The 13178-nt window shown below is 47.4% G+C and overlaps 1 pseudogene; it reads left to right on the plus strand.

Moving 5' to 3' along the window:
• Positions 1 to 13178, plus strand: part of LOC142457785 (vacuolar ATPase assembly protein VMA22-like) — a 29575-nt pseudogene that overhangs the window by 327 nt on the left and 16070 nt on the right.

Here is a 13178-nt window from a genome sequence, read left to right on the forward strand (position 1 = left end):
TCTCTCCACCTGACCGCAATCATCCTTCTCTTTATTGTTCAGCTGAAGTGCTCCCTCTAAGCACTCTCCCTCCCCCCTCCTCAGGGATCCTTAGGAAAAAAGAGCATTCGCTATGCCTTAGCGCAGAGTTCTGAGCCCACCTGCCTCCTCCACTCAGGGCACAACCTCCTGAGGAGCGCTAGGTGCCTCTACCAGGAACCATTCATTCTAGACACTCTCAGTATGCCACTGAATCCCTAGAGTAGCTCCATTTCCTAATGCTGACTGCGGGAGCCAGCACAGAACTGGGGCTCTATAAAGGATTATCAGGCTGAGTGAGTTCAAAATAACTATCAATTCCACTTGCAAAATTAAAAATGTTAAAAAGCTCTACACCCCACTCCCATCAAAGAACTTAGCATAATTAAATGTTGGCTGGTTATGGGGAAAATGTATTAAATCAGATGCCCAAAACTTAGATGAGAACTAGCATGAAATCACCCAACTGCTCAAAGTTTTGCTTTCCTCCCTACACGGTGGCTTCCAAACACTGAAGCCCAACACCGAGTCTACCAGTGCATCTCAGAGAGCCGTCTTCTGCTAGTAGGTGCTCTGGAAGCCTGATTTATGACGGCATCTCCCAGAGTTTGCATTCTGCTCAAGGGTGCTCCCCCACCCACAGACCACAGTCAGCAGGGGATGCTCTCCACTGACATTGCCCTGGGGCAGGGCTCTCTCACAGACGGGCCCTTGATAAGCCCCCAGGAGTCACGTCCCATTCCGATGCAGGAGGATAGTCTTGAATCTTAGCCTCCTAGTTTGAGAGAAGGCAGTTTACTGTAATTCCGCTAACACCCCCGTCAAAGAGTGTCACTTGGTCATGCTGTGGCTTGGTGCTGGAGGCTGTGCCTCTGGAATTTCAGAGACCAGCAGAGTCGCCCACATTGCACAGGTTTCACCAGAGCCCCAAACCAAGACAGGCTCAGAGGGAAGACCTGGTGATCTAGTTCTCAAAGTCAGCCCATGAAAACCCTGGAAATCTCGACCGGCTGATCTGCAGCTGGTCCATTGTGCAGGGGGTCGCCATGAGTTCATTAGATCCCTGGCAGCTAACAATAACAAAGGGAAAGAAGCCAGTCTGAAAAAGCTGCCAACCCACTGCTTTTGAGTTGATCCCAAGTCATGTTGGGGTTATTGGTACCTACCCATGGACCAGTTCTGCCTCCTCGCGACCCTCTGCCCAGCAGAACACCACCCAGTCCTGCACCAGCTTCACAATTGTTGTCCTTGGACCCATTGTTGTAGCCACTGTGTTGATCCAGCTCATTAGGATCACCCTACTTTTCACTAACAAACACGATGTCCTTCAGGGACTGGACCCTCCTGATAACATGTCCAAAGTGTGTGAGATGAAGTCTTGCCATTCTTGCTTCTAAAGGGGTGTCCTGGCTACTTCTTCCAAGACACGGCATATTCAGTCTGTAGTGACCCTTCTCTGGACGCAGACTGCCATAGCTTTCTCCCGAGGAGTGGCTGGCGGGTCTTTGAACCACCCACCTGTGGGTTAGTTGCCAAGTGCTTTAGCCACTGTGCTACTAGGCCTTCAGAAAAAGCTGTGTTCCTTATTATTCCAACTCCGTGACATTCTAGAGAAGACAAAACCATGTCAGTGGTCCCCAGGAAGCCAGGGGAAGGGCGAGGGGGAGTAGGCAGACCAGAAGGCAGTTTCAGGACTGCAGAGTGCGAAGAGCAAAGCCTAATACAAAACCAGGAAAACCAAACTCACTGGCATTGAGTCAATTCCGACTCACAGTGACCCTGTAAGGACAGGGTAGAATTTCCCCGGTGAGTTTCTGAGACTCTAACCCTTTATGGAAGTGCAAAGTCCCGTCGGATTCTCTCCCGTGGAGCTGCTAGTGGTTTTGAACTGCTGACTTTGCCATCAGCTCCAACACAGAACATCTATCGCACCAGAGCTCCTAATGTAAAAGGTGGACTTTGGTTCATACAAATGCATCAGTGTTGCTTCATCCAGTGTAACAACTGGGCCACCCAAAGGCAAGGTTTAATAATAGGGAAGAGAGGGCATGCGGAAACTCTGTGCTTTCTGCACAATTTTTCTGCAAATCTAAAAGTGCTCTTTAAAAAAAAGTCATTACAAAATCTTGGAAAAATATGCCCATACCCTTGCCTTAAAAAAAGTCCCATCTCAGTGGGAGCTGGTGGGCACGCACAGGTAGGCTGGTGCTTAACTCTCAGGCCTCGTGTTCCTCACAGAGACATCCTTTTCATCGCTGTGACCTGGAGGGCCACTTTACAAAGAAGGATGAGCTGCCAGAAGAAGGGCACCGGGGACTGGATTTAATCCACCGGGGATGCGTCATCACAGAGAGTGACGGCGGCCGGGGAAGGGTGCAGTCTGCTCCATTGATTGATTTGATTAATCTCATTTAGTGATGGGTGGGCGGTGGAGGGTAGCATCAAGGGAATGACCGGAAGGTCACCTGGGTGAGTCATGCAGCCTGCCGCCAGCATTTCTGTCACCCTCCCGAGACTAGAGGAGACTTGAGGAGCAGTGTTCATTGCTACCAAGGCCTGGGTGTCGAGTCCAACAGTTGGACACGTCCGGCATGATGGTGCCACGGTGGAGGTTCTGCTGGGCCGAGCTGAGCCAGTTGGCCATTGCATTTATTGATTATTAATTTCTTTACTAATGAAAGACAGGCTTCTTGGTGCGCCTCTTCCATTTTATCATCAATGGAAAATGCTGCAGAATGCATCGGAGTAGCTGATTTATGGGAAGGCTTGTTTTTCCAGGTGAGAAAACCCTCTTGATCCAAAAATAAAAACAATGATGCATTGCATATTGCCTCCACCTCCACCGCCCAGAAAGGAAAAACAGGTTTGCAGTACTAAGCCCTGGTGCCTGTGAGCAAGGCCTTGTTTGAAGTCGGGACTCAGAAGATGTTATCAGTTAAGTTAACACGCGGCCATACTGGGGTAGGGGGCGTCCCAAGTCTGTGTGCGTGGTGCCCTCACATAGAAAGGAGAAGAGGGGCCGACAGAGGAGAACAGTCTGTGAAACCAGCCTGGGGCGTCTCACCTACTGTCGCCAAGCGTGTTCCAGCACTCGGTGCAGGTTGGCCAGGTGGCCTTTGGGCCCCCTGCTGGGAACCGGGTCGAGATTGCAGATGCGGTTGCTCGGAACAAGTCTGGTGGATGCGCCTGGCACTCACGGCAGGAGGCAGGCCATGCCCTTCAAATGCCTACAGCTCGCTGATGCCATCCTCACGTTCCCTCGCAGTGCCCGCCACAAGGATGGCCCATCAGCCTGGCCGAGGCAGGAGTCGGAACAAAAGGGGGAACCAGCGATGGGCCAAAAAGATTTGAGCCAGAGAAAGAAAACCACCGTGACAGATGTTGATCATTTTAAAGTCAGGAAGACAAAGAAAACGAGGAATGGACTAAAGCAGTGGTTCTCAGCCTTCCTCAGGCCGCGACCCTTTCATACAGTTCCTCATGGGGTGATGACCCCCAACCATAGCATTATTTCCATTGCTACGTCATCACTGTCATTTTGCTACTCATGAATTGGGTGACCCCTGTGGAAGGATCATTTGACAGCCCCCCCAAAAGGGTCGCGACCCACAGGTTGAGAACCGCTGGACTCGTGGCATCTCCTGTAAAATGCCGCTTTCTTGAAAGCAGCTGCTCCAGCTCCAGTGCAGCTGCTGCCAGAGTTCTCGCCAGGACGGCAGCCGGTGCCGGCAGGCAAGGAGCGGCCAGCCCGAAAGAAGAAAGCCGCGGGCCGAGGGCTGGGCCTCCGAAGCGCAGAAAGCCCCAGCCCAGACAGCACCTGATCTGAAAGCAATGGGGAGAAAGCATGAAACGGTGTTCTAAACGGATAGCTCTTCGGGATGACATACTGACCACAAAACAAGAGCTAAACGGATCTGAGCAAGTTCCAGGAGTTGGGGCCACCACCAGAGGCTCGGAGAGCTTTCGGAGAAAGCATGGCCTTGCTGACACCTTGCACTTGAAGTCCTAGCCTCGAGCGACGGCCAGTATCTTTCTCTGATTTCAAGTCATCCCACCCGGTGGTTGCTTTGCTGAGGCAGCCCTAGGGAATGGACACCGGAGCCAAGCTCTGACTGACAAAGTCCCCGTGGGTTTCTTGTAGGCCTTTTCTAAGGCGCTCCTCCTGGCACGGAGCTCAAATCCTCAGCTGCTAATCAAAGGTTGGGCGTTTCAAGCTACCCCTTCGCTTTCTCTGTCCGTACAGCTTTCAGCGGGTGATTCCTCTGCTGAAACCTGGTCCCTGTGGGTGGCTGCTGGCATGTGAAGTACCGGTGACATCGCTTCCAGCATCACAGCCACGCACAAGCCACCAGGGCGTGACAAACTGACAGACAAGTGACTGATGAAAGGACCATGGGCTAGCAGAAGGAAGAAACAAATGTCTTGGAAGAAGTACAGCCAGAATGTTCCTAAGAGACAAGGATGACACGACTTGGCCTCGTGCATTTTGGACATGGCAGGAGAAGCCAGTTCCTGGAGAAGGACATTATGCCTGGTAAAGCAGTGGTTGTTGTTGTTGTCATTGTCGGGGACTGTCACATTGTTCCGACCTCTAGTAACCCTGTGCACAACAGAACAAATCACTACGACATCCTGAGACAGCCTTACAATGGTTTCTGTGCTGACACCCCTTGACGCAGCCGCCGAGTCAAACCATCTCGTTGAGGGCCGGCCTCCTTTTTGCTGCCTCTCTACCAAGCGTGGTGCCCTCCTCCGAGGACTGGTCTCTCCTGACACATTGCCAAAGTCTGTAAGATGAAGCCTCCCGCTCCTTGCCTCTATGGAGCACTCTGGTTGTACTTCCAAGCAGGTTTGGTTGTCCATCCATGCATGATGCTTTCAATATTCCTCAGTGTCACAATTCAAGTGCATTACTGGTTCTTTGGTCTTCCATGTTCACTGTCTAACTTTCACATGTGTATGAAGGAATTGAAAATACTGTAGCTCGGGTCAGACATACCTCTATCCTCAAAGTAACATCCTTGCCTGTTTATATTCTCAGAGGGCTCGTGCAGAAGATTACCCAATGCCAATTGTCTTTTGATCTCTACCCTGCTGCTTCCATGAGCACTGATTGTGGATCCAAGCATGGCAAAATCCTTATGTACTTCAATCTTTTCTCCATTTGTCATGATGACACTGATTTAGTTGTGAGGAGTTTGGTCTTTACACCGAGTTATTGTCCGCACTGCAGGCTGCAGTCTTTGATCTTCGTTAGCAAATGCCTCCTGACTCTCAGCAAGCAAGCTCGTGGCATCTGCATAGCGAAGTTTGTTACCAAGCCTTCCTCCCATCCTGATGCCTCATCCTTCTTCATGTAATCCAGCTTCTGGTCAACTCTTCTGAGAGATTGAAGAAGGACAGTGAAAGGATACAACCCTGACACACGCTTTTCCTGATATTAAACCACGGAGTGTGCCCTTGTTGTGTTTGCAAAACTGTCCTTTGATCCGCGTAGAAATCCCTCCTGAGTTCAATGAAGAGTGTTGGGGTCCAGAGTGTTATGATAAAGTAGAGCAAAAGAGGAAGACCTTCGACACGATGGATGGACATAGCCGTGTCAATGGGCACAGACATAAGAACAAGTGTGAGGCTGGCCCAGGGCCCACGCAGGGTTCAGTTCCATTGTCCTACAGTTGCTGAGTTGTAACAGTCGAAAGCACCTAACACCGCATGGCTCTGTGGAACGGGCTTTCATTAAGAGGATGCCCAGACAACCCTCTGGGGCAGCTCTGCTCCGTCACACAGGCTGGTATTAGTGGAAACCGGCTTGATGGCCTCTAACAAGACTTTCCCAAGACCGGAGTATAGTTTGCCCGAGTACTCCAGTGTACTGATAGAAGCAGTTTCTTTAAAATATGGGATATTGAACTGCTCAAATCATTTTGTTTTTATTCTCCCTTGCTGCCAACATCTAGCCCAAAGCCAACTCTTTTATATCTCAAAAGAGAGAGATTGACACAAAATAAAAGCTAATCTTGGAGCTGGCATCCTGCCTCATTAACCTGACTCCCACTCTTCCTACCTCAGGCATCAGAGTGGTTAGGAATCCAGCCACACCCACTGTGGTTGAGTCCATGCTGACTCTGCAAGCCCCTGTGGGTCTCCAGACTGTAAAGGTTTACGGGAGTAGAAAGCCCAGTCTTTGTCCCCAGGAGCTGCTGGTGGTTTTGAACTGCTGACCAGGTGGATTGCAGCCCAACTCGTAACCACTATGCCACCAGGGCTTCACATCTAGGACATATACATATATTAGATATACATATATGGATCATCGCCGAACACTGAGAACCAAAGCCTCGCCAAGTTAGCTCATGCTTCTGAGGGACCCAATTCGAGCCATAACACCTACGTTGCCTGAAATGAAGATTGCCGCCCAGCTGTCTTTTAATGATGGAATGTTTTTATCCATCCTTTGACTTTTCACCTACTTGTGCCCCTGGGGCTAAGATGTCTATGAGAGGTTTGGGCATTGGGATATAGGTTCTTGCTTCGCAGTGCTGAAAGAATTCACGCGGCACAAGCATGTTTACAATCAAGTGACTTTCATGAGGCAAAGGGAAGTTTCTGTTACTTTAGTCTTCCAAAGTACACGCTGTTTCAGGAAAGCATACAAGACGGAGCGGGAAACGAGCAGGAGTCCATGGACGAACTCGGGACTACGTGGGAAGAATGCAGGAATGGAGCGCAAAGCGCAAACCAGGCTTGCAGAACTAGGAAACCGCGGGGCCTGGAGGGCTTGCAGGGCTGCCGGTCTGGCTTCTTTTCTTTCGCCTCCCGCCCCACTGGCTGGGGGAGGCGTGGTGGAGGGCACTGGCCGGCCCTATTGGCTGAATTTAAGCCCACCTGGGTGATGTCATGTGCCTAGGTTTTGGGCAAGCTTAGCTTCACTAGCACTTGGGTCCTAGACTGCACATGCTCAGTTTGGATCTTTCCATAGGTGTCTAATTAGTATGCCTAATTTCTTAGCCAACCCCTTTGTGGTGGCCTTATTGCAGGCATTGGGTAGACAGCCCCCCCCCCCCTACTCTCTATTCTGGCTACCTAACATATATAAATATATGGTTGTTATTTAATGTAAACACTTCCTTGTAAATTAGATGAGGTTTATAATTCAGATAATCATTTTTTTAATTCAATAACTTATCAAATCTCCCAGTGGCTTACCCTGTTACCTTTTTTATCTTCCTCTTTCCCATCACCTTCTTGTTGGACTTTGGCTTCCCCTTCTCTCGTTAATACCCATCTACCTTCTAGCCGATTTCCCTTCCCTTCCTCCCCCTCCTCCCCCTGGCTACCATCAAAGGCTGTTTCTTATCACACGAAACCTTATTTTGATATTTTTAATAATAATAGTCCCATTCAAAACTTGTCTTTTTGTGACTCACTAGTTTCACTCCGTATCATGTCCTCCAATTCCATCCATGTCAAGAGGTGTTTCACAGATGTATCCTGACTCTGGAATGTTGCAAGGGAGCCCTTGTGTGGAGTTCCGGAGTTTATTAATCCATTCTTCCATCAGCGGACGTGTAGGTTGTTTCCATCCTCCTGTTATTTTGACAGTGCGGCATTGAACACAGGTGTGCATACATCTGTTCATGCTATGGACTATGCTTAGTCCATCCTGCTGCTCTCTGCCTGTTAATTTGAGCATCTAGTCCCGTTATATTCGCTATCATTACTGGTATGAAGTGGCATCAGCCATTTTATTATTAATTTTTAAAATATATATTGAGTCATCTTTTCCTTTGTCTTTGTTACTACTTGCTTCTGTGTTGTCCTTTACTGATACGTTTTTGAAAGTCATTTCCTTAGTGCTTGCCATGGATATTGCCTTTAGCATCTTGTACTTTTAACTCCCTAGGCTAAGTTGGAGGGAGCCCCGGTGTCGTGGGCTGTGTGTCGCGTGGCTAACAGCAAGGTCAGCAATCCAGAATTACTCGTGACTCCAATTGTCAGTAGATTCTTTTCTGCAGCTGTCTCCTCTCACCTTGAGCTGTGCCCCATCAGCAAATGAAGATCCCCAGGCTCTACTCCCACGGGCTTTGCTCCGTTTGTGTCACCACGGCCAGCTGTCCTTTGAGAAAACAGTGCCTTCCAACTCCAGGGGCCCATCCTCCGGCACTCTGTCTCTGACCATGTTCTGTTTCCATTCATCAGGACATAGTATCTGAAAATATTTACATATTATGCCAAAGGTTTTCAGTGGCTGCTTCTTCCGAAAGGAGCAGCTGATTTCTTCTTCATAGTCTGGAGGCTCTCCTGAAACCCATTCACTTTGAGTGACCCTGCTGGCATTTGAAACACCAGTGACATCGCGTCCAGCATCACAGCAACACACAAGCCACCACAGTACGACAAACTGACAGACAAAGGATGTGCCTGACCCATGCCGTGTAACTTCAATTGCCTCAGATGCAGGTGAAAACTGGACATGGATTAAGCAAGCTCAGAGGAGAACCGATGCATTTGAATTGTGGTGTCGTAGAAGAACATTGGAAGATTCACAGGCCACCGAAAGGACAGAGATCTGTCTTAGAAGAAGCCCCGAGTGCTCCTTCCAAGTAAGCATAGCACGCCGATGCCTCACATACTGTGGACCAGCCATCAGGAGAGACCAGCGCCTAGGAAGGACATCATGCTGGGCAAAGTCGAGGGCAACAAATGCGAGGAGGGAGAGATGGAGATAGAGTGACCAGTGGCCGCAGCAATGGGCTGAAGCATCGGGGCAATGGTGAGGACAGTGCAGGACGACCGTACAGGGTTGGTTCTGTTGCGCACAGGGTCGCTCTGGGTCAGACCAACTAGACGGCGGCCCCTGACTGCAACAACAAGTGGCTCTCAGGGAGAAACGTGAGTCTTTCTCATCCCACGGAGACTCACACTCTATCCAACAGGTGCAGTTCTACTGAGTCGCTATGATTCGGAATCAACTCACCAGATATACTCATGTATAAACTGAGTTTTCCAGCACATTTTAAATGCCGTTTTTGTGGTAAAATGAGGTGCCTCCTCTGATATTCAGGTCACCTTATGCTCGAGTATATTCGGTAATGGCAGTGGATTTTTGAATTAGGGTAAGTTGGTACCAACTTAGTTTCAATAGTATAAGAAATTTGATATCTATTTCCTCCTTCCCTTCTCAATTTTGCTGTTGTTATTACCGCTTACATATTTCTATTTCGTGTGCCTTGTAACAGAGTTTTCAAGCATTTGTCTTTAAAAAGCTTGAAGGACAAAAAAATTAGAATGCTCAACCATGAATGCCTGATAACTAACTTTCATACTTATCATTTTAACCCCCTTTCCTAGGGACCTGTATTTTTCTGTATTACTTTCTGGTGCCTTTTCTTTTTCATCCACAGGACTCTCCTGAGTACTATTTTGGATGCCTGGTCTGGTGGGCATGTACTTTCTCAGCTTCTGTTTGTCAGGAATATTTTCATTTCACCTTCATTCTTGAAAGATAGTTTCACTGGGCAAAGTATTCTTGGTTGACAGGTTTTTTCCCTTTTTATTTCGTTCAATGCTTAAAATATTTCATTACCTTCTTCCCACCAATATTTCTGAGAAGAAATTGGTACTAAGTCTTTTCTTTTGTATCCTTTGTGTGTGATGGTTTGCCTCTCTTTCACTGTTTTCAGAATTCCCTTTCTCTTTTTAAGAGTCTTGATAATTACTTTCTTGAGAACCTAAATGTAATGCAACTTGGTTTAGATATCTTCAGGTTTATCCATTTAGAGTTCTTTGTGGTTCTTTGAATTGTAAAATTATTTCCTTTGTTAGATTGGAGATACTTTCTGTCATTATTTCTTCAGATATCCAATCTTTCCCTTTTCCTGTCTCTTCTGGAATTATATACAAGAGTAAGCTGAAAAGTATTGCTACCAGAGTCCCAGTTCACAGATGCAGGGGTTTATCCCAAACAGAATATATTTAATATATCAATACATATTTAATATATCTATATATTATATACATATGTCATCAGTGGGTGGCTTCAGGGAAGTTCTCTCAGTGATCTGCTTGTCTTAGTCTGGTTAGAGTGTCTTAAAAAACAATTGCTATGAGGAAAAACAATTTAGAACTCAAGGCAAATATAAAAATTTTAACAAAATTCAAATGGACATTTTCCCAAGTCATTGGAACGTTGCGACTAGTGTTTGGAAATGCTGCATCACATAAAGCAAAGTTTTGGATGGCTGAAGCTTTTAGGTAACATTGAGAAGACCTCAAAGATGAGCTAAGAGAGGGAAGATCATAAACCAACAAATGAAGACAATAGATTGACCGAGAGAGTGGTAGAGCACTGTAGCATCACCGTTGGTGCAGTAGCTGCTGAAGCTGGGGTCTTAAATGGCTGGATACTCCCTATTTTAAGTGACCATTGTGACCTCAGCAAGCTGTCGGCTCGATGAGAGCTGAACTTGCCAACAATATTTCAAGTGAGCGTGAAGCTAATGAAAACAATCTTACGGAACAAGTTGTAATCGGGAGGGTGAGTCTTGAATTTACTAACATGATCCAGAGCGCAAGATCCAATAAAAATAGCGGATCTCAGGTGATGTACTGGGCAGGTAAATTCAAGGTCGAGAGATTCGACCTCAGAAGGTTATATCGATTGTTTAACTGTTAAGGGGTCATTTGGATAGATTCTCATGAAGGAAACAAGATGATTGTGGGGGCTTATTATGAAGAATTTAAAAGAAAATTGGAAACTACATTGGTGAGGAAAATGCCATAAAAGCTGTACTGAAAAAAAACTTTTTTTGTGCCTCATAACACTGCATCTGCTCATTGTTTGAGTGTAGCAAGATCTTACCTGTGAGAATTTTGTTCAGAATCCTTACCTGATCCACCCTGATCTTATACCTTCAGAATTTTTAGTGTTCCTCCCCCCACACCCCCCGCAAAAACACCCTCAGAGAACATTGGAAGGGAGCATTGTGTCTCTCGAGGATCCCCAAACTGCCATTTTGATGTGGCACAGATCCGAGTGCAGAATTCCTCGGGGAAGAGTTGGAGAAAGGGAGTCGCTGCCTACGAGATGCCTCGATCTTGTGGAGGCCTGTCAGGGAAAACAGCTGCATGGTGTGATATTTTGTATAATAAATCTTCTATGATTCTTGGCGCTGCTTCTCTGCTTACCTTCATGTACGTGTGCTCCCGTGAGCATCCCAGACTTTACTACACGGTGCTGCCTTCGTGGACCTCGGTTCTTGGTGCTGTTCACCCTCCGGAATGTACCTGTCACCCTCTAATTTGCTCATTCCTTTTGTCCGACAAATGAAATCTGTTGGTCAGTCCTCTGATTGTGTTTCTCCTTTCAACTGTTTTTCCCTCCAATTCCAGTCTCTTCTTGGATCCTCATTTTGCTTTGTCTCTTTTTTTTTCTTCGCTCTCTGATTGTACTTAACATTGCTGTGTTTGATTTGTTGCTTTTCCCCCTTGCTTGGTCATTCCTAGATATAAGTCCACTCCCTTTGCATTGTTCATTTGAATGGACATTGTTCTTTCTGTCTTGTGGTAGGGCATTTAGAATTGTTGAGACTGCTCATTATATGTGTGACTGTGTGTGTGTGTGTGTGTGTGTGCATTGTGTTCTGTGTAAAACCCTTAGGCCTGCTGAGCCTTTGCTTACTATTTTCTTTCGCTCTGATATCCCTTTTGCCCTCTTTGGTTTAATTAAATTTTAAAAGCCTCACTTTCATTAAGTTAATTCGAATTCATAGTGATCTTATAGTACAGTGGAGAACTGACCCTGTAGATTTTCCAAAGCTGTGAATCTTTTATTGCAACAGAAGCCATCTTTGTCCCACGAAGTGTCTGGGGTTTCTAACTGCTGACCTTGTGGTTAGAAAGCTAACGTGTAACCTTCTACATCACAGGGCTCCTGGTTTAATTCGGAAATTCCAAACCTTGGTTTTCAATGTCTTTGAAAGATCTATCTCATAGACTAATCAATCTGTCCACCAGGGGGCACAGTCTCCCTTGGCCGTTTCTACCTTCTCTTCTGTGTCTGCAACCCGCTAGCAAGATGCTTCTGGGCTGATGCTGTCCTTCCGTTTTGTCTGAGGTTTCTCTCCCTGCTTCCAGCTGAGCGAGTATTCCTAGGAAACACAGGACAGCGTGGCTCTGTTTCATGAACAGAGCGGGCAGGCATTCCTCAGGAGGACCTCCTCATTTCAGAGCCCCAGCCTGTGGTGGCTGAGAGAGCAGCCTTGTCTTGTCCTCCTTCTGACTCCAACACAGGGAAGCTTCAGTAGCAGTTTACATCCAGCATCTGACAGCTACCGCCTGGGGGAAGAATTGTCACACTCCAAATGGATCCCCCAGGGAGCCCACCCTGTACTATGTTGGTGTGTGTTTAGTCCTCACACAAGGTGCCTACTTCACTGTGTAAGTAGCGTTAGTCAGCAGTGTTCAGCATAGACTGGAAGGAAGATCAGTCAGGTGTACCCGGTCCCTTAGGGAGTCTGTCCTGCTGGTTTCCGAAGCCTGAGCCATAGCGGGAACAGGGAGGGAGGTAGAGTACCCACTACGGGAGCACACTCCACAATTCACAGCAGCGAGTGGCTGCCAATGTCCAGATGGGGGAGGTGTTGGACCTTTCCAAACAGACCTCTCGAGAGATCTGCTTTATTGGTTTCAGAACAGCAGGTTGCTATCCAGTCTTGTGACATACAGCCTAAGGAGTCCTGGTGGTACGGTGGGGTAAGCACTGGAGTGCTAACTGTAAGGTGGGCAGTTCAAATCCCCCAGTCTCTCCAGGATAGAAAGATGAGGCTGTCTTTGTTGATTTTAGAGCAGGATAAATGATTCTTGCTTGTCTGTAGTCCCCAGCTATGTTCCTCTGTTCCTTAATTCAGAACCCCTTCAAGCTGAGCACTATTCCCTTGTATTTCTTATTTTATTTGGGGATGACAGGTGGGAGGTTAGGTCAATGGCCTAGTTACATCATCATCTTCCCAGAATCCTCAATACTTCCTTACAGAGCCCAACAATCTTGTACTTAAAAGAACGAAAACATCCATTAGCTGCTGTTGGCAATTGCAATAGGTCTTGTGTGAACTTGGCTGGGCCAGGGCCCTAGGCGCTTCTGCAGTCATCCCCCACGATGA

This window comes from Tenrec ecaudatus, chromosome 1 (assembly GCF_050624435.1).
Source record: "Tenrec ecaudatus isolate mTenEca1 chromosome 1, mTenEca1.hap1, whole genome shotgun sequence".
In the NCBI taxonomy this organism is placed as follows: Eukaryota; Metazoa; Chordata; class Mammalia; order Afrosoricida; family Tenrecidae; genus Tenrec; species Tenrec ecaudatus.